Below are 20,325 nucleotides of genomic sequence, written 5' to 3' on the forward strand. Positions count from 1 at the left end.
AATGTACAATTATTTGTTTTTATTAGGCCGTTTTATGGTGTCTCAAGTTCACAGATGCTCTTTTCAAGTTTTAGACTTTTTTCTTTCTCTTGCTCTGTTTTATTTGGAGAGGTTCACTGCTATGCCTTCAAGTTCACTAATCTTTTCTCCTATTTTCTTATCTGTAATTAATCCCATTGATGAATGTATTTTTCATCTCGTAGACTGTAGTTTTCATCTTCAGAAAAGCTTGATTTGGGCCTTTTAAAATCTTCCGTGTTTCTACTTCTTTAAACTCAATTTTAAAAGTAATGACCTTATTGAGATGTAATTCATGTACCATGCTACCCACCAATTTAAAGTGTACCTTTCAGGGTTTTTTGGGGGTGGTGGTAATAGTATATTTTATATAACATTTAAATATTAAATATTTAAATTTTAGTATTTTAAAAATAGTATGGCAGGGCAGTATATTTACAGGGTTTTGCAACTATCACCATAGTCTAATTTTGAAACATTTTTAACATCCCAAAAAGACTGCACCTAATAGCCGTTCTTCCCTTTCCCTGTCCCTTCTCCTCCCTCCCAGCCCTAGGCAAGCACTAATCTACTTTCTGTCACTATTTATTTCCTATTTTGGACATTTTATAGAAATTGGGTCATGCAATTAGTGCTCTTTTGTGACTGGTTTATTTCACGAAGCATGTTTGTGAGGTCCATCCATGTTGTGGCATGTATTGGTACTTCATTCCTTTTTATGCTTGAATGAAAAAAGCATCACTGTATGACTGTATTACATTTTGTTTATCTATTCATTCGTTGATGGACATTTGGGTTGTTCCACTTTTAGGCTATTCCGACTAATGCTCCTATGGACATACATATATATAAGTTTTTATGTGGATATATTCTCATCTACTTACTGACACTTGAATACAGTTACAATAACTTCTGATGTCTTTCTCTGCTATTTCTATCTTGTACATAGGTTCTACGTCTATTTTGATTGACTGATTATTCTCTTCATTACGGGTCATGATCTTCTGCTTCCTTGAGTACCTGGCAATCCGATTGGATACAGAGTTTTACCTTAGTGGGTGCTGGATATTTTTGTATTTTTATAAATCTTCTTGAGCTTTGTTCAGGGATGCAGCTAAGTTACTTGGGAACAATTTCATACTTTCCAGTCTTGCTTTTATGTTTGTTGGGTGGGCCTGGGTCAGTGCTCAGTCCATTGCTGAGGCAAGAGTAACCCAGCGCCCTAGAACTGAAGAGTTTTTACACAGTGGCCCAGGACCACACGTACTCTCCCAAGCCTTGTGCAAATGCCTAACGCTGTGTGTTCGAAACCTTTCAGGTGGGTCTGGCCTGGGCCTCTAGTCGTTTCCTCATGTGCATGTTCTGTACTCTTTTTTTTTTTTTTTTTAATTTATTTGTTTTTAGAGAGAGGGGAAGGGAAGGAGAAAGAGTGGAATCATTGTGCGGTTGCCTCTTATGTGTCTTCTGCTGGGGACCTGGCCTGCAACCTAGGCGTGTGCCCTGACTGGGAATCGAACTGGCGACCCTTTCCTTTGCAGGCCTGTGCTCAATCCACTGAGCTACACCAGCCAGGGTGTACTCTTAAATATTTGGGACTTTGTACAAATCTGGGATCCTGCCTTTGCAGCTTCCTCCTGTTTCCTGTGAACTCTTGCTGCCTTGGTTTCCTGGACTCAGTTGCATCTCTTCAACTAGGAGTCTGCTGGATTATCTGGTTCCTCATACTCTGTCTTGGTTATCTGTTTTCATGTGTCCTCTATATTTCTGTTTTCTTACATTTGAATATTTTCTTTGTTTGAAATTTTATTCTGTTGTGAGATCATGGAGCCACTCTTATGTACTTATTTGTTTGTTTGATGGCTCCCTAATACCATTTATTTACTCAACATCTGGTTTGATTTATCATCTTTATCAGGGACTACATTCCTGTATGCATGTGGGTTTATTTCATAACTTTTGTTCTATTGTATATATGTCTATCAGGTGCCAGGAACATTCTGTATTAGTAATGGAGGCCTTTTAATACAGCTTAACATCTGGTAGTGCCAGCCCTTTTTTAAGACTTTCTTTCTTTGAGATAGGTAAGTTTATTACTTACAGATCCCAGAGGAGGTACACGAACCTCAAGGGCCACACCAGAAGGTTAAGTGAGGATGCTGGCAGACAGGGTTTTTATGGTTTTTTTTTTAATTCAGTATTATTTTGTATTATTTAGTTTCAGGTATACAACAGAGAGAACCTTTTAGACCTTAAAAAGAAAAAAGAAGTTGGCCCTGACTGGTATCATGGAGTTTGTTGAGCATCGTAGTTCCGCAGAGCCAGAGGTTGCCAGTTGCGTTCCCGGTCAGGGCACGTGCCTTGGTGCAGGGCCCGGTCCCTGGTCAAGGTGCATGCAGGGGGCAGCCAACTGATGTTCCTCTCTCACGTGAATATTTCTCTCCTTTTCTTTCTCCCTCCCTGCCCCTCTCTCTAAAAATAATATAAGTTGAACAAAATAATTCAACACTAGTAATCACAACAGTATGCTATGGGCATAACGACAGACTAATGGAACACAGTAGAACCTAGAAGTAAACCCTTAGGTATATAATCAAATGATCTTTGACGGAGGTGCTAAGGCTTAAACAACAGGGCTAGTCTCTTCAACTAATGATGTTGGGGAACGGGGATATCCATATGCGGAAGAATGAAGGTGAACTCCTAGCTTTCATCATACACAAAATTAACTCAAAATAGATGAAAGACCTAAATGTAAGACCTGAAACTGTAAGGCTCCTAGAAGAAAACATAGTGGGAAAGCTTCATGACATTGGATTTGGCAAAGGTTTATTGGATTTGGCACCCAAAGCACAGGCAACAAAAGCAGAAATAGAAAACTGTAAATATATGAATCTTAGAGACTTCTGTGCATCAAAGGACACAATTAGTAGAGTGAAAAGGCAGCCTACAGAATGGGGGAAATATTTGTGAATGATAATGTGTTACATGAGTTAATACAAGGGGTTAAATACATAAAGAACTCTTGTAAAGAACTACAACTCAACAGCAAAAACAAACAACCCAATTAAAACGTGGGTAAAAGCACATTTCTCCAAAGAAGATATACAAATGGCCAACAAGCTGTATTAGAAAAATACCCCCCAATTTTCCCTCCTGTGTGTCTCCTTTGTTGTCACACGGAACACCTCACTTCAGACACTTCTGATCACCAAATGTGTGGTTGTTTCCCCACACCAAGCAATTCCGTGACGCCAAGTGGGTGTCCTTGGGAAAAACTTCTCAGGGCAGACGGACCAAAGAAAGAGGCTGACAGCTCCAGCATTATGTCAAGAGTTTACTAAGGGAACTTACATACCTGGTGATGTCATGCCAGGTGCCAAGAGGTTATATAGGACAGGGCAGCATGGTTTAGGGGTATTGGGGCATGACTTGCCCCAGATATGGGGAAAACACCTTACATGTATGCTCAGGGTAGGGCGAGGACCTGTTCTAGGAACCAGCACACCGGGGGCACAGGGTAGGGTAAATAGACTCTGAGGGGGCGTGGGAAGCAGTCTCTGTTCTGGCCCAGATGTAGCTGGATCTGGCGTGAGTGACCTGCAGCAGTCAGGCAGTGTCAGGCGGCCGTCACTTCACGGAACAGTCACTCCTCCGCAGTCCTACAATTTTAACTCATTGACCAGAGGGGAGAGGGAAGGGAATTTAAGTGGGGAAAATGGGAGGGATTTGGAGGAACAAATAGGAAGGACACAGGGACGAGAACTAAGGGGAGTGGAAATGGGAGGAAGGTGGGGAGCACGGGGCGGGGGGGTGGCTGGGATGGGAGAAATAGACAAAAAAAAAACTGTACTTGAAAAATAACTAAATAAAATTTTAAAAATAATAAAAAATAAAAATATATTTTATTGATTATACTATTGTAGTTGTCCCGGATTTTCCCCCTTTGCCCCCTCCCCCTGGTACCCCTATTCCTTCCAGAAATCCCCCTTTTAGTTCATGTCCATGGGTTGTGCACATAATTTCTTTGGTTTCTCCATTTCCTATACTGTTCTTAACTTCCCCCTGTCTCTTTTGAATCTACCATTTTTTACTTCTTAATCCCTGCACCTTTTCCCCCAATCTCCCCCTTCCCCTCCCAGCCGATAACCCTCAATGATCTCCATATCTATGATTCTGTTCTGTTCTGCTTGTTTGCTTGGTTTGTTTTTTAGATTCAGTGTTGATAGTTGTGAATTTATTGCCATTGCATGTTCATAGTTTTGATCATCTTTTTTTTCTTAGATAAGTCCCTTTAACATTTCATTTAATAAGGGCTTGGTGATGATGAACTCCTTTAGGTTTACTTAGTCTGGGAAGCACTTTATCTGCCCTTCAATTCTGAATTATAGCTTTGCTGGATAGAGTAATCTTGGTTGTAGGTCTTTGCTTTTCATCACTTTGAATACTCTTGCCAGTCCCTTCTAGCCTGCAAAGTTTCTTTTGAGAAATCAGCTGACAATCTTATGGGAACTCCTTTGTACATAACTCTCTCCTTTTCTCTTGCTGCTTTTAAGATTCTCTCTTAGTTTTTACTCTTTGGCATTTTAATTATGGATGTGTCTCGGTGTGGTCCTGTGCTTTCTGGACTTGTATGTCTATTTCCTTCACCAAATGAGGGAAGTTTTCTTTCATTATTTTTTTCAAATAAGTTTTCAATTTCTTGCACTTTCTTTTCTCCTTCTGATACTCTTTGAGTCAGATGTTGGTATGTTTGAAAATGTCCCAGAGGCTCCTTAGCCTCTCCTCGTTTTTTTCTTCTTGCTGTTCTAATTGAATGCTTTTTTTCTTCTTTGTGTTCCAAATTGTTGATTTGATTCTTGGCTTCACCACTCCACTGTTGGTTCCCTGTAGATTTTTCTTTATTTCACATAATGCAACCTTCATTTCTGCCTGGATCTTTTTTTACCCCTTTGAAGTACCCAGTGAGTTCCTGGAGCATCCTAATAACTAGCATTTTGAACTTTGCATCTGATAGGTTGCTTATCTCCATTTTATTTAATTCTGTTTTTGGAGCTCTGTTCTTTCACTTGGGCTATATTTCTTTGTCTCATTTTGGCAGCCTCCCTGTGTTTCTTTCTGTGTATTAAGTAGAGCTGCTTTGACTCCCTGTTTTAGTAGCATGGCCTATTCTAGAAAAGCACACTGGTAAGTTGCATGGAGTGGAGCCTTACGTAATGGCCAGGGTTGGGTAACCTTGTCACAGCCCTGAGGCTATATGTGGAGGAGGGCTCAGAGAGGGGACAGTGCCCCTGCCTCGCCTCTGGGGTTCTACCCAGGATGAAGCCACCTCCCAGCACTCTCCCCAAAGCCAGCCCCTTCAGTCTCTCTTTGCTTGCCGCTGGTGCCCTTCCAGCTGTTGCTCTGGTGCTGAATCCCAGAAGGAGTGTGTCTGAAAGTCTCAAGTGTGTTGCAGGCCCTTCAGGAGGAGTCTCCCAAGAATCCCGAAGTTTATTCTGCTGCTGCTGCCCCACTGGTTTTAGCAGCTGGAAGTTATGGGGACCTGCCTTCCTGGCGCTGGAACCCTGGGCTGGGTGGTCATCTCTGGGCTTGGGATCCCTTTCTCCTGAGGTATCCACCATGATTTTTATCTACCACATGTGGATACGCGACTGCCCATTCTGCATCTTCACCTTTCGGCGGGTCTCCATGTCTCTGCCCCTCCTACCTCTCCGAATGAATGTGACTTCTTTAAATCCGTGGTTGTTGGACTTCCATACAACTCTGGATGTTTCTGTTCTTTCTGGGTGATGTTTGTTTTGTAGTCGAGTAATTTTTGTCGTAGTTGTGCAAGGAGGCAACTCATGTTTACTTACATACCTCCTTGACTAGAAGTGTAACTCATTTTTTTCCCCAAATTTATTTTGTTTTGGTGTTAGGTGTATAGTTTAGTGGTTAGATAATCGTATACTTTACATAGTGTTCCCCTCAATATTTCTAGTACTCAACTGGCACAATACATAGTTACCACTTAACTCGATCTGACACTGCCTGGAGATAGATAGCATCGGTCAGACCCCCTCCCCCCAGGTTAATGTCTCAGTTCTGCAAGACCACCATCCCTCCTTGTGCTTCTGATCTATTTATTAGCTGTAAGGCAGATCCCCACAACCCTCCTTTCTGGGTTAATCAATTTGCTAGAACAACTCACAGAACTCAGGAAAACTGTTTACTTACATTTACCAGTTTATTAAAAGGATATGAGTAGGATAAAAATGAAAGAGATAGGTGGGGAAAGGTACCTGGGATGGGGGTGGAGATCGCATGCCCCTCTGGGCCTGCCACTCTCCCAGCATCTCCATGTTCACCAACCTGGAAGATCCCATATTACTGGGGTTTTTATGGAGGCTTCGTCACAGAAGCATGATCAGTTATCAGCTCCCTTTCCAGCCTCTCTGTCCTCCAGAGAATTTAGGCAGGGCCGAACATTTCAAGCTTGTGGTATGGCTTTGTCTTTCTGGTGACCCGGGAGCCCACCCAGTCACCTCGTTAGAACAGAGATGCTCCTATTACCCAGGAAGTTCTAAGGAATTTAGTATCCTGTGTCAGGAGCTGGGGCCAGAGACCTAATATGAGAATAAAAGTTACTCCAACTGTTCTTAACACTGAGGGTTTTAAGAGCTCTGGGGCAGAGACATACATGTATTTTCTATTATTTCACATAAGCATATGAAAAATATATATCAGCATCACTAATTAGGGAAGTGTAGGTCATAATCACAGTAAGATATCACCTCATACCTGTTAGGTTGACCACTATCCCTGCCACCCTGTCACTCCCCAAAAAAGCCCAAATAACAAGTGTCGGTGACAATGTGGAAAAGTTGGAACCCTTGTGCACTGTTGGAGAGAATATAAAATGGTGCTGCTGCTATGGAAAACAGCATGGAGGTTTCTTTAACAATTAAAAATAGGGTAAGATCTCAAGGAGGGTTAGCAACAGGGGAGTGGGAGGAGGAGAAGGGGGAGAAGGTACAGAAAATAAGTAGCATAGACAGTAGATAGAAAATAGATGGGGGGGCAAGAATAGCATGGGAAATATAGAATCTAAAGGACTTGAGACACATGGTCATAAACTAAAGGGGGGGTAATGGTGGGGATGAGGGGTAGGGTGGAGGGGAATAAAGGGGGGAATAGAACAACTGTAACAGCATAATCAATAAAAAAAAAAAGTAAAAAAAAAAATAGGGCAAGATCCAGCCATCTCACTTCTGGGTGTATATATCCAAAATAATGGAAAACAGTGTTAAAGAGAGACCGTATTTTTAGGACTATAAGATACACAGGACCATAAGACACACCTAGGTTTTAGAGGAGGAAAATAGGAAAAAAATTTTGAAGCAAAAAATGTGGTAAAATATTTAATAACCTGTGACCCCACTCTACCACTGCTCCCTCCACTGAGCCAGATATGCTACATCTGGACTATAAGATGCATCCCCTTTCCCCCAAATTTTGGGGGAAGTGTGTCTTATAGTCCAAAAAATACGGTAGTTGCACACCCATGTTTCCCGCAGCATTTTCCATAGCAGCCAAGAGGTAGAAGCAACTTAGATGTCCACTAACAGGTGAATGTGTAAGGAAAATGTGGTCTATACATAGACTAGAATGTTACTTCAGCCTTAAAAAAAAACAATGGTGATTCTGTCACATTCTCCAACAGGGATGACCTTGAGGACATTATGCTAGGTGGAGTAAGTTAATCACAGAAAGACAAATACTATATGATTCTACCTCCAAGGTATCTGAAGTAGTCAAACTCTTAGAACCAAAAGTAAGTGGTGGTTGCCACTCCGAGGGAAGGAGGAAAAGGGGAGTTGCTTGCTGTTCACTGGGTCTAGAGTTTCAGTTGTTCAAGTGGAAAAGTTTGAGAGATGTGTTGAGGAATGTGCATGTAGTTAAAACATGTAGTGTACACTTAAAAAACGGTTATGGTGAGAAATTGTTACGCTGTTTTTGATCACAAAAAAACTTAGTTTTAAAAAACAGCTCAGTTTCACATCTATTTCTATTTGCATACTAATCTCAGTATTGCTGTTGGTGTACGTATTCCTTTGTGGAATATATTAGGCTCCTGGAGATCACGAATCCAGATTTCAGAGAATGTTTTGCTGTATCTTAAGCAAATAAGTGCATCTGACAAATGTAAGGGTTACTTCTAGGAGTGGAACAGAATATTTGAAATTAGAATTATTTAGGATGTATGTTTAAGCACAGAGTGCCTGCACAGTCAATTTAACTTAAAACAAACAAACAATAAACTTACCAGGTGTAATTTTTATCAGAATTTTTAGTACTTTGTGGTTATTTTTCATCAAAAAGATTACATTTGTGCTTTCAGACAGTTTTTTCAATTGTAACTATCCAGGTAATACTGTAAAACATAAAGCTGCTGTATAGTCAAAAGTTAAATACTGCTTTGTTTTAAAATAGATAATAAATATAATTCAGCACTAAAATTAAAATTTCAGGATTTTTAGCGATTTCTTTTATTTAAAAAATCCAGCTTCCAATTTAAAAGAAGACTAACTTAAAATTCCGTTAAGCTTAGCCAAGAGCCTTTTTCTCCTCAAGCTACTGTATAAGCAAATTTTTTGATAGATTATTTATTTATTTTCTATCTTCCCCATCATAATTTACACCCCATGAGGTCATATTTTTCACTATTTTATCTCCAATGTTTAGCAGAGTATTGGCACATCTAAACAGTTTATAAATGGTTGTTAATTTAATGATTTAAAAAACAATGATTTCATGATGTTGGGACATACAACTAAGGTTTTCTTTGGGGTTTTTTTTGGTTTGTTTGTTTTTAATTTTATTTTATTGATTATGCCATTACAGTTGTTCTATTCCCCCCCCTTCATTCCCCTCCACCCTGCAGCCCCCTCCCCACCGTTTCCCCCCCTTTAGTTTATGACCACGTGTCTCAAGTTCTTTAGATTCTATATTTCTCATACTATTCTTGCCCTCCCCCATCTATTTTCTACCTACTGTCTCTGCTACTTATTTTCTGTACCTTCTCCCTCCTTCTCCTCCTCCCACTCCCCTGTTGCTAACCCTCCATGTGATCTTCATTTCTGTGGTTCTGCTCCTGATCTAGCTGTCCTCTTACTTTGCTTTTGTTTTAGGTGTGGTTCTTAATAACTGTGAGTTTGCTGTCCTTTCACTATTCATCTTTTTTATCTTCTTTTTCTTAGGTAAGTCCCTTTAATACTTCATATAATAAGGGCTTGGTGATGAGGAACTCCTTGAATTTGATCTTATCTGAGAAGCACTTTATCTGTCCTTCCATTCTAAATGAAAGCTTTGCTGGATAGAGCAAACTTGGATGTAGGTCCTTGCCTTTCATGAGCTGGAATACTTCTTTCCAGCCCCTTCTTGCCTGTAAGGTCTGGGAACTTACTGTCCCCTTATCTCTTGCTGCTTCTAGGATTCTCTCCTTCATTTTAATCTTGGCCAATGTAATGATGATGTGCCTTGGTGTGTTCTTTCTTGGGTCCAACTTCTTTGGGACTCTCTGAGCTTCCTGGATTTCCTGGAAGTCTATTTCCTTTTCCAGATTTGGGAAGTTCTCCTTTATTATTTGTTCAAATGAATTTTCCATTTGTGGCTGTTCCTCTTCCCCTTCTGGTACCCCTATGATTCAGATTTTGGAGCGTTTAAAGATATTGTGGAGGTTCCTCAGCCTCTCCTCATACTTTTGAATTCTTGTTTCTTCATTCTTTTCTGTTTGGTTGTTTCTTTCTTCCTTCTGGTCCACTTCATTGATTTGAGTCCCAGTTTCCTTTCCATCACTATTGGTTTCCTGTGCATTTCCATTCATTTCAATTAGTTTAGCCTTCATTTGTTCCTCTAATTTGTGATTAAAATCAACCAGTTCTGTGAGCACCCTGATCACCAGTGTTTCGAACTGTGCATCTGAAAGTTTGGCTATTTCTTGGTCACTTAGAGTTATCAGCTCTGGGGCTTTGAGCTCTACTTGAGCCATGTTTTGGTCTGTTCGCGCCTGTTATGTATGAGGAGCTGAGCCTGAGGTGTTCACCAGGGCAGGGCCGCCCAGGTAGCTGGGTTGTGACGCCGTCTGTGGGGGCGGGGTCAGAGAGGGACGATGGTGGTTCCCTCTGCCGCTTCCTGCTGCTGGGGCCTAAGCGGTCTGTCTCCGTGTTCGCTTCTTCGCTGTTTTATCTGCATGCAAATGTGTGACCGCGGTCAGCCTGCCTCCTTGGTCTGCCTGTCGTAGCCCTGCGCACCTGGGTCGGTCTGACTGAGTTTTCCAGCACCTCCAGTCGCTGTATCTGCCCTCTTACCAGTCTGGCTGAAGGGTTTGTTGTTGTCGGACTTCTGTATAGTTCAATTTTCTGTGTTTTGGCTGCGTTTTTTGTTATTAAAACTTTGTTGTCTTTAAAGTTGGTTGTGGGAGAAGGCACAGTGTTTCCACCTATGCCTCCATCTTGGTGGAAGTCCCCAAGCAAATTTTTCTTAAAATCCTTGGACTTATGGCTTCATGTAGGACTGGTTCAGGGAGCTAAATATTACTGCTGTGAAAATGTCTTGTTAAAAAATGACCTGTAAATAAAGGTAGTATGTGTCAGTGCTGACTAAGACTTTCTGGCTGTGGTAATAGAGGGCTCTCAGTGAACATCCCATTCATTCGGTTTCTTATTTTCCACAAAATTGTGCTGCTTTCTGCTCTCCTCTGGATTCCCCAGTGTTTCTCAGTCTACTCCTAAGTCCCCCAAGGAGCAAAGCTTTGGAGGGAATTGATCCCAGAAATGTTCGAATAAAGCAACAATTTACACAGTGTGGTTTGCAGTGTTTTTTCCCCCCTGCATCTTTCCTTTTGAGTAATAAAATAATTAAATGTTCAAAGCCATATTATATAAAACAAGTAGTTTTGGGAGTCAGTTACCTGAGCTATTTAGTTATTTTTTCTTTTAAAATATTTTATTTATTTTTGGGGGGGAGAAGGAGCAAAGGAGAAAAACATTGGTATATGACAGAATCAATCAGTGTGTGAGAAAATCAACTCATTGCCTTTTTCACGCCCCCAACTAGGGACCAGGCCCACAGCCCAGGTATGTGCCCTGACTGGGAACTGAACTGGCAGCCTTTTGGTCCACAGGTCAGCGCTCAATCCACGGAGCCACACCAGCCGGGGCTCGTTTAATTATTTTTTTCATGGGATTTCCTTGAAGCCACACTGTGATACAATAATGAGAAATTGGCCTTTTTTGTTTTAATGCTGTAGGGCAATTACTGGTGTTTATGCTCCTATATGTGAATTGATTAGGAATACATTGGTTATATTTGTTCAAAGCATTGGTTTTTTTAAAAGTATATTTTATCTATTACTATTACAGTTGTCCCATTTTTCTTCTCCTCTTTTCCTCTCTCTGTCCTGTAACTCCCCTCCAGCATTCCACCCCACCCCTCAACCCCCTGCTTAGTTCATGTCCATGGGTGGTACATATAAGTGTTTTGGCTTCTCTGTTTCCCATACTATTCTTAACCTCCCTCTGTCTATTTTGTGCCTACCATTTATGCTTCTTATTCCCTGTACCTTTTAATCCATTCTTTCCCCACCCCCTCCCTACTGAGAACCCTCCATGTGATCTCCATTTCTGTGATTCTGTTCCTATTCTAGTTGTTTGCTTACTGTTTTTTGTTTTTTGTGCTTTTTTAGCTTCAGTTGTTAATAGCTGTGAGTTTGTTGTCATTTTACTGTTCATATTTTTTATCTTCTTTTTCATAGATAAGTCCCTTTAACATTTCATATAATAAGGGTTTGGTGATGATGAGCTCCTTTAACTTGACCTTTTCTGGGAAGCACTGTATCTGCCTTTCTGTTCTAAATGATAGCTTTGCCGGATAGAGTAATCTTGGATATAGGTTCTTGCCTTTCATGACTTCAAACACTTCTTTCTAGTCCCTTCTTGCCTGCAAGGTTTCTTTTGAGGAATCAGCTGATAGTCTTATGGGCATTCTTTTGTAGGTAACTCTCTTGTTTCCTCTTGCTGCTTTTAAGACTCTCTACTTATCTTTCATCTTGGGTAATTTAATTATGATGTGTCTTGGTGGGTTTCTTCGTGGATCCAACTTCTTTGGGACTCTGATCATGCTGGAGTTGCGTGTCTAGTTCCTTCACCAGATTGGGGAAGTTCTCCTTTATTGGTGTTCGAGTAAGTTTTCCATTTTTTGCTCTTTTTCTTCTTCTGGCACCCCTATGATTCGAATATTGGAATGTTTAAAGTTGTCTCAGAGGTTCCTCAGCCTCTCCTCATTTTTTTTTGAATTCTTGTGTTTTCAGTCTGTTCTGGTTTATTTCTTCCTTTTGTTCAAAGTCATTGATTTCAGTCCCAGTTTTCTTCCTTTCACTCTTGGTTCCCTGTGTATTTTTCCTTTATTTCACTTTGCATAACCTTTTTCTTTCCTCTATTTTGCATCTGTACTCAATCATTTCTGTGAGCATCCTGATAACCAGTGTTTTGAATTCTGCATCTGATGTGTTGGGTATCTCTTCATTGCTTAGCTCTTTTTCTGGAGTTTTGATCTGTTCTTTCATTTGGGCCAAATTTCTGTGTCTTGGCACACCTGTTACATTGTAGAGGGCAGAGCCCTAGGTATTTGCCAGGGCGGGGCAACCCTCTTTGCTGTGTTGTATGTTGGGGAGGGGTCAGAGAGGGAGCGGTGCTGCTTTCTTGGCTCTCTCGTGTCTTCCGTCACTTCCCTTGCTTCTTACAAGCAGATTGTTCCCTTTTAGGTGCTGATTCTCAGGTGGGTGGGATTATATACATTCTAGGATCACTTGAGCCTCTCCAAGAGACTCTGCTGTGAGGCTGGGAGTTTCTTTCTCTACTGCAGATAATTAGTTGTGCTATTTGTCTTGCTCCTCAGTTGTTCCTACAGGCTCATCCAATCCCACATGTGGGATATCCCAGTCAGCCAGTTGCTGTCTTGTCATGTTCCCTCTCGGCCCCTGCTTCCCATCTCTGCCCCACCTACTGGATGAATGTTTCTTCTTTAACTCCTTGGTTTTCAAACTTCCATACAGTATGATTTTCTGTCAGTTCTGGTTGTTTTTTCTTTTTGAATTGGTTGTTATCCTTCTTTGGGTTCTTCTAGGAAGTGAAGGGTATCTACCTATGCTCCGTCTTCCCTGTAAGTGCAGGGCTGTCATGTTATATTTGTTCAAAGCTTCGCAGTACCTGGTTGTCCCAGCTGAGTGACCCTGTGCCAGTTAACGCAGTCTTCCTTGGAGCTGGCTCTCTTGTCTGTAAAATGAGGGCAATGACACCTATACCATAAGAATAAGTGAAAAATACTGAGACAATATGTGCAAAGTGAGCAGGCTAGGATTCACTCAGGAAATGAAAAATTTCCCTTTTTTCTAGCTTTAGTCTGCCGTTTCTCCATTTATTTATTCATTCCTTTATTAAGCAAAGAATTGCTGGGTGTTGCAGTTCGGCACTGTGCTGGGTGAGGCGTGTTTCTGATCACAGGTGCTCTCGTTCTCTGCAAGCGGCTGAGAGAATCAGAGTGAGATGTTAGGACTCTTGGAACAACCAAAGGCTGGAAAAGGAAAGCCATAGCTCCCTTTTATTTTTCAGACAGTTGAAGGCTTTTTGTTTCTTGTCAGAGGCTATAGATTAGAAATTGATGGACTGACTTCCTCTAAGTCTGTGCTGTCCATTATAGTAACCACTAACCATGTTAGCAGATAGTGAACATTTCCATCGTCAGAGAAAGTTCTACTAGGCAGTGGTGGTCTAGGTAGTATGAGAATTGGATCATTATTTTAGGTCAATATTTTAAGACAAAAGAGAAGGGATGTTGGAAGACCTCCAAATTATTCTGCTACATTTATGAGACTTGAAGCAATTCTTCCGTTGGAACCATATGACATAGTATTAACAACAGTTTTCTCCTTGTTCTCAATCTAGAGTACTTTTAAAATGGTGTGTTTGAGAGAATAAAAAATGGCAGATAAAATTTCCATTTAATAATAAACCCTATTTCTGAGAAGATCTTAGGACCCAAGGGAACCTTTTTTTTAAAAAAAATTCTTTTACAGTCTGATAAAGGATTAAAATATTATTTCAGGCATCCCTGAAAGAATCCTTCAATTAGCCACACTATCTTTTTTTTATATGCCTTTTTTAAAGTTGCAGTGTAATACACTATTCATGGTCTATATTGTACACTTAGTTAAATCAAGATAAATCTTAATTGTATTCTGTATAAAAATATTAATTCTGTAGTCTTTTCACATATTTATACAAAATATTTTAGATTAGTTCTGTAGTATTTTCATGGATCTAACATCTTATGGGTCACTAACACCCCCCCCCACGTCTACCCCTTTAAAAGGTATAGATCAAATATAGTAAAATGCACAGGTTTATGTGTGCAGTTTGATTTTTAGCAAGTGTACACTCTTGTGAACTACTGCTCCCTCGGGGGTCCATTTCCCTCTTACCCCAAACAACCACTGTTAATTGCTTCAGTATAAATTAATTTCACCTGTTTTTGAACACTATGTATTGAGAGTTATACAGCATGAACTCTTTTGTGTCTGTCTTTTTGCTCAGCAGTGTTTTAGAAATGCAACCGTTTTGTTTTGTAAATCAACACTTCATTGGTTTGTTTTTGTTGAGTAGTGTTCCATTATGTGAATATAGTACAACATGCTTATCCATTCTCCTGCGATGGAAGTATGTGTTATTTCCAATTTCTGGCATTCCAAAGCTGCTACAAATATCAACATACCAGTCCTTTTGTAAACCGGTTTTACCTTCTCTTGGGTATGTATACATTACTAGTTGTTGTGTTGCTGGGTCATAGGGAAAGGTGTATGTAACTTTGTTAAGAAACTGCTAAACTTTTCCAAAGGCTTAATACCCTTTTATATTCCCAAACAGTGTTTTAGAGTTCTGATTACTTTACATTTTCTCCAACAGTCGTGTTGTCATTCTTATTTTAGCCATCTAGTGGCTGTGAGGTGGTATTTCATGCTGATTTGAATGCCTTTTTCATGAGTCTATAAACCTGTACACATTCCTGTAATTTCTTCTTCAAATCTCTTCAGATCTTTTGCCCTGGTTGACATTAAAAAATTTAACATGTACCTTAATCCTCTCTTTTTAAAGATTTTCTATTCTACTTTTTTCCATTACCTTTTATCCCCCTTATATCTTCTTCCACCTCTACCCATTCCCCTCCCCCCTACAATCAACCACACGGATTCCCAGAATCCGTGAGTCTTTTTTCTTTTTTTCTGACACCTCTTCCTCTAACCCCCCCACCCAGAGCTATCAGCCTGCTCTCGATCTAACAGTCTCTCTCTATTTTGCTTGTTACTTTAGTTTGTTCATTAGATTCTACATATGAATGAAATCATATGATATTTGTCCTTCTCTGACTGGCTTATTTCACTTGGCATAATGTTCTCCAGGTCCACCTATGCTGTCACAAAGGGTATAATTTTCTTTTTTTTACAGTTAAGTAATATTCCACGGTATAAATGTCCCATAGTTGTTTTATCCACTCATCCATCTACTGATGGACACTTGGGCTGCTTCCATATCTTGCCGATTATAAAATAAGGGTGCTTATATTTTTCTGAATTAGTGTTCAGGCTTCTTTGGATAAACTCCCAGAAGTGGAATCAATGGGTCATGAGGCAGGTCTATTTTGAATTGTTTGAGGTATCTCCATGCTGCTTTCCACAGTGCCTGTACCAGTCTCCATTCCCACCTGCATGTAGAAGTGTTCCCCTTCCTCCGCATCCTCGCCAGCAGTTGTTTGATGAGAGCCATTCTGACAGATGTGAGGTGATGTATCTCATTGGTGGGTTTAGTTTGCAGTTCTCTGAAGATCAGTGACATTGAGCATGTTTGCATGTGTCTACTGGCGTCTTTGGAGAAGAGCCTGTTCAGGTCCTTTGCCCATTTTCATTGGATTTTGTTATTTTGGTGTTGCGTTTTGTAAATTTTTTGTATAATTTAGAGATTAACTCCTTATCAGATGTATTGGCAAATATGTTCTCCCATTCTGTGGGTTGTCCTTTTATTTTGTTGATGGTTTCATTCACTGTGCAAAAACTTTTTAGTTTGATGTAGTCCCGTGGATTTAGTTTTTCTTTTGTTTCTCTTCCCTGAGGAGATAAATCAGAAAAAATACTGTTACCAGCAGTGTCTGAGATTTTACTGCCTTTGTTTTTTTCTAGGATTTTTATGGTTTTGAGTCTTTAACATTTATGGTTTTAAGTCTAATATTTACATCTTCAATTCATTTTGAATTTATTCTTTATGTGGCATATGCATATGTCTAACTTCATTTTTCTACATGTGTCTGTCCAATTTTCCCAACACCATTTATCGAATAAGCTATCTTTAGCTCTTTGTATGTGCTTGCTTCCCTCTGACTATAAAGGTGTGGGTTGATTTCTGGGCTCTCTGTTGTGTTCCATTGATACACTAAAATGTCCAGCCGCTGTTAAGATTTATTTTTTTAACTTAATTTTTTAAAATACTTTTGAATTTTATTGTTGTTCAAGTAGTCTTCTGCCTCCCCCTCCCCTGTCCAGCCATTGTTAATATAACGAGAATGGTTTGCACAATATCATTGTAACCTGACAGCCAAGGAGATTAAACTGGAATGCACAGGTGTGAAAAATGATAACTTCACTGTACTAGTCAGTGGGGAAGGTAGGTGCCACTGAGTGAGCATGTGTACTGTGGGGCTGTCACAGTCAAAATGACTGAGTAGAGCAATGACTCTACATCAGATTTTGTGTTAAACTTGAACATTCCTCTGTGGAAGCTATTTGGATGATTCAGAAGGCTTTCAGGGACAGTGTAATGAGTGAAACACAAGAGTGTGGCACAAACACTTCAAAGATGGTGGAGAATCTGTTGAAAGTGATCCATGTTCTGGAAGGCCTGCAACAAGCAAACCACCCGAGAATGTGGAGAGTGTATGGGCTGCATTTAAGACAGATTGGCAGCCGACCTTGTGAGAACCAGAAGCTGATCTGGGGATTCCGAAACCTACCGGGTCAGAGATTTTGATGCAGGATCTTGGCATGAACTGTGTCATGGCAACATTCATTCCGTGGCTTCTGCCAGGACAGAAGGAACATCATGCTGAAGTTAGTAATGACTTGATTCACACTACTACCAATGAACCAGATTTCTTCAAGAAGCTCATAACTCTGAAGGGGTCTTAGACATCACAGTCCTATGTGCAGTGTCTCTTGTATCTTGTATGTTCTTTAATAAATGTCTCTCATTTTCATATTACAAGGCTGGATACTTTTGGACATATCTCATGTGTGCCTGCTTTTATGCCATTTTGGTTACTGCAGCCTTATAGTATATTTCGATATTAGAGGTAGCATGGTAAAGATTGTTGTTAAAATTTGTGGCCTTTTGTAGTTCCATGTAAATTTTAGAAATACTTGTTTTAGTGTTGTGAAATATATCGTTGGTATATTGTTAGGAGTTGCATTGAATCTATAGATTGCTTTGGGCAGTATGAACATTTTTAATGATGTTAATTCTTCCTCTCCATGAATATAATATGTGCTTCCAGTGATTTGTATCTTTAGTTTCTTTCTTCAGTAATCCTCTCTTCTCTAAACCATTTTCTTAAAAATCACAGCCAAACTGGCATGACAATTGGAAAAAATCTCCCTGATAGGTTCATCTATAGAAAAAAAATTACTGCTGACATGACTAGTGACCTAGAATAGTGGTAAGTCCTAAACATTTTTAGGAGGGCCATGAAATACTGTGGGAGGTAAAGAATGAGTATAGTGAATAAAAACTTGCTTCTGAAAACTCTTATCAGAGTTTAATAACTATGTAGTAAACATACTCATTAAGTGTTTTTTATTATTTACTGCCAAGAAGTTTGAAATGAGATGGATCATTTACATATTTGTTCTTCCCTTTGAAATGCTTATTTTGGTGGATAAATTAGAATTTATTGAATTTCTTGGCTTAGAGTCCTAGGGAAATATCTGTCTGCTGAGGCTGACTGCCTTACTTCTGTGTGACTTCTCTTCCTGGCTCAAGTGTCTGACTGCCATGACAGTGACCCACATGTTTTAGGGCATGTTAGTGATGCCTGATCTCAGCTCTGCATCACACTGATAAAAACTGCCCTGGGCCAATTTGGTCTTGCCAGGGTCTTAGGACTTCTTGATTGTAACTGCAAGAAAACCCCAGGTAGTGGGGTTCATCCATTCTTCCACAACCTTTCTACCAGGTTACATATAATGACAGCTAATCTCAGATAAGATATTTTTTTTTCTACACAGCAGTCATTTATTAAATATTCTTATTAGCAAGGAGGCACAAAACATAATAACCTGTCTATAAGCTTAACTCCTGCAGTCTTAAGTGTTCTGACCATTACTTTTATGAAAGGTTCTGTGGGGGGCACAAAAAATAATTTTCTAGAACCTTTCAGAGTTCTTCTGTCCTGGCTGGTAAGCAGAGTAACAGACAGATTAACAGAAGATAATGTCTAGAACTCACTTTGAATGCACATGCTGGGCTGCCAATAAGAATATGAGACCCAAGGAGGCGTTGGACAGTTGAAGTTTATATTCCATTCTGGACAAAGGGAAGAGAGGCGAGGGTCTGGGATTTCAAAGGGAATGCAGGCAGTTTTCGGGTAGAGAGAGCAAATGTGTGAGATGTGGGAATCAAATTCTTAGTGTGCACCCAGAAACAATGGAACTCCAAGGCAAGGCCAACCAGCAGGCTTTTGCCAGATTTCTGCCATACTTAATTTATTACGTTGCTAAGGTCATGCTCCCTTTCTTTAAGCAGGTATTTCTGTCTGAATTCCTTAAGCGGGCCACGGGAGGTGGGAAGGTGAAAGATTTTTTTCTGAATCTTTCATTTTTTAATAACCAGCTTAAAAATCAATTTTCAAAAAAATATATTTTGAGGTGGCAAGGTATGTTACTTTGAATTGCCATGAATGGAAGTTGTCCCAGCTTATACAAGGCAGGAAACCCAGAATATATTAATAAAAAATTGTGTATTCTTACATGTTTAAACTTCATTCACCTTCAAAGTACTGTCTATTTGATGTAATACACCTATCCAGCCTTTTTTCACTGCTCAAAATAGTTTTTGAACTTGTTCATTTTGATGCCTTTTAGTGCTTCTGACTTTAAAAAAAAGAAAAAGTTATTAGCAAAAATTTTTTTTTTGAGGACTTTTTTCATGGGGAAGGAAACAATACCAAAAGTGGCAAGATCGTGAGAATGGAGGGTGGAGCATAGGGGTCGTGCTGGTTTTTTTGGTCAACAACTGCTGAACATTCTGTGTAGTGTACACGGGTGCCCTCATAAATCATTGTCATGAAACGGGCAAACGCATTCAAAGAGTCCTCCAAAAAATCCACCGAAGCCAAACATACATTATACAGATGGGTTCCTTAGAACACTCACCTAGCGGGAGAAGACTGAAAGGGGCCCCCACCCTCCAAAAGGTATTTCTGGGTTTGGGTTTGAGATAGCCTGGTGTTCCTACCCACAGGCAATGTTAGTTTCCCCACAGCCTCACCAATACGATTCATTTTCAAACTCCTTCGATTTTTACCAGTCGGAAGGAAAACTAGGGCCTTGTAGTTTAAATTGGTATTTTATTTTTTTAAGAACATAAAGTTGGAGGTGGTCATCTCCATGAGACGAATTTCAAATAGTTTTCCACTTTGTGTCCATTGCCACCAGACCCTTTTAAAAATAAGTATCAATTTGGTGATTCTCTTCTGGCTTTTACAGTCTCATTTAGAAAGGCCTTTTTCCAGTTTGGCACAAAAAGGAATTTGTGGTTTTGTTTTTCATATTAAAGGTCTTTGATTTGTCTAGAATTTAAAAATAAAGTTAGGATGGTTTACTTTTGAGGAAAAAATGTATACGTGATGTAGAATCTATATATTGTACTGGGATTTTAAATACAGTGTTAATTCCTGGGAAGGAGTTTGTTGCTGTGTTGTCTATTTTAAGGGGGGCTCACTGCAGAATTTTTCAGGGATTACTAAAGTAACAGTTTTCTGTAGGAAATTTGGAAAAGTATAGGAAGAAATGAAAACCACCCCAAATCCCAGCACTATATTATTTTTAACAAAATTCGGACTAAACTCATACTGTATCTTTCTCATTCCAGACTAACAGAAACATGGGTTTAGAAAATAGTTTAAATGGTTCCTTAGCAAGGTATCACAAGTTTTGTTTTTTAACCATGCTTA

General features: G+C 39.8%; 1 protein-coding gene across 7 annotated transcripts in view; it reads left to right on the plus strand.

The window, feature by feature from the left end:
• CDC14B (cell division cycle 14B) overlaps positions 1 to 20,325 on the plus strand; it is a 96,294-nt gene that overhangs the window by 17,229 nt on the left and 58,740 nt on the right. The window lies entirely within an intron of this gene.

The sequence above is a fragment of the Artibeus jamaicensis genome, unplaced genomic scaffold (genome assembly GCF_021234435.1).
Source record: "Artibeus jamaicensis isolate MK-2021 breed Jamaican fruit bat unplaced genomic scaffold, CSHL_Jam_final scaffold_1964, whole genome shotgun sequence".
NCBI classification, from domain to species: domain Eukaryota; kingdom Metazoa; phylum Chordata; class Mammalia; order Chiroptera; family Phyllostomidae; genus Artibeus; species Artibeus jamaicensis.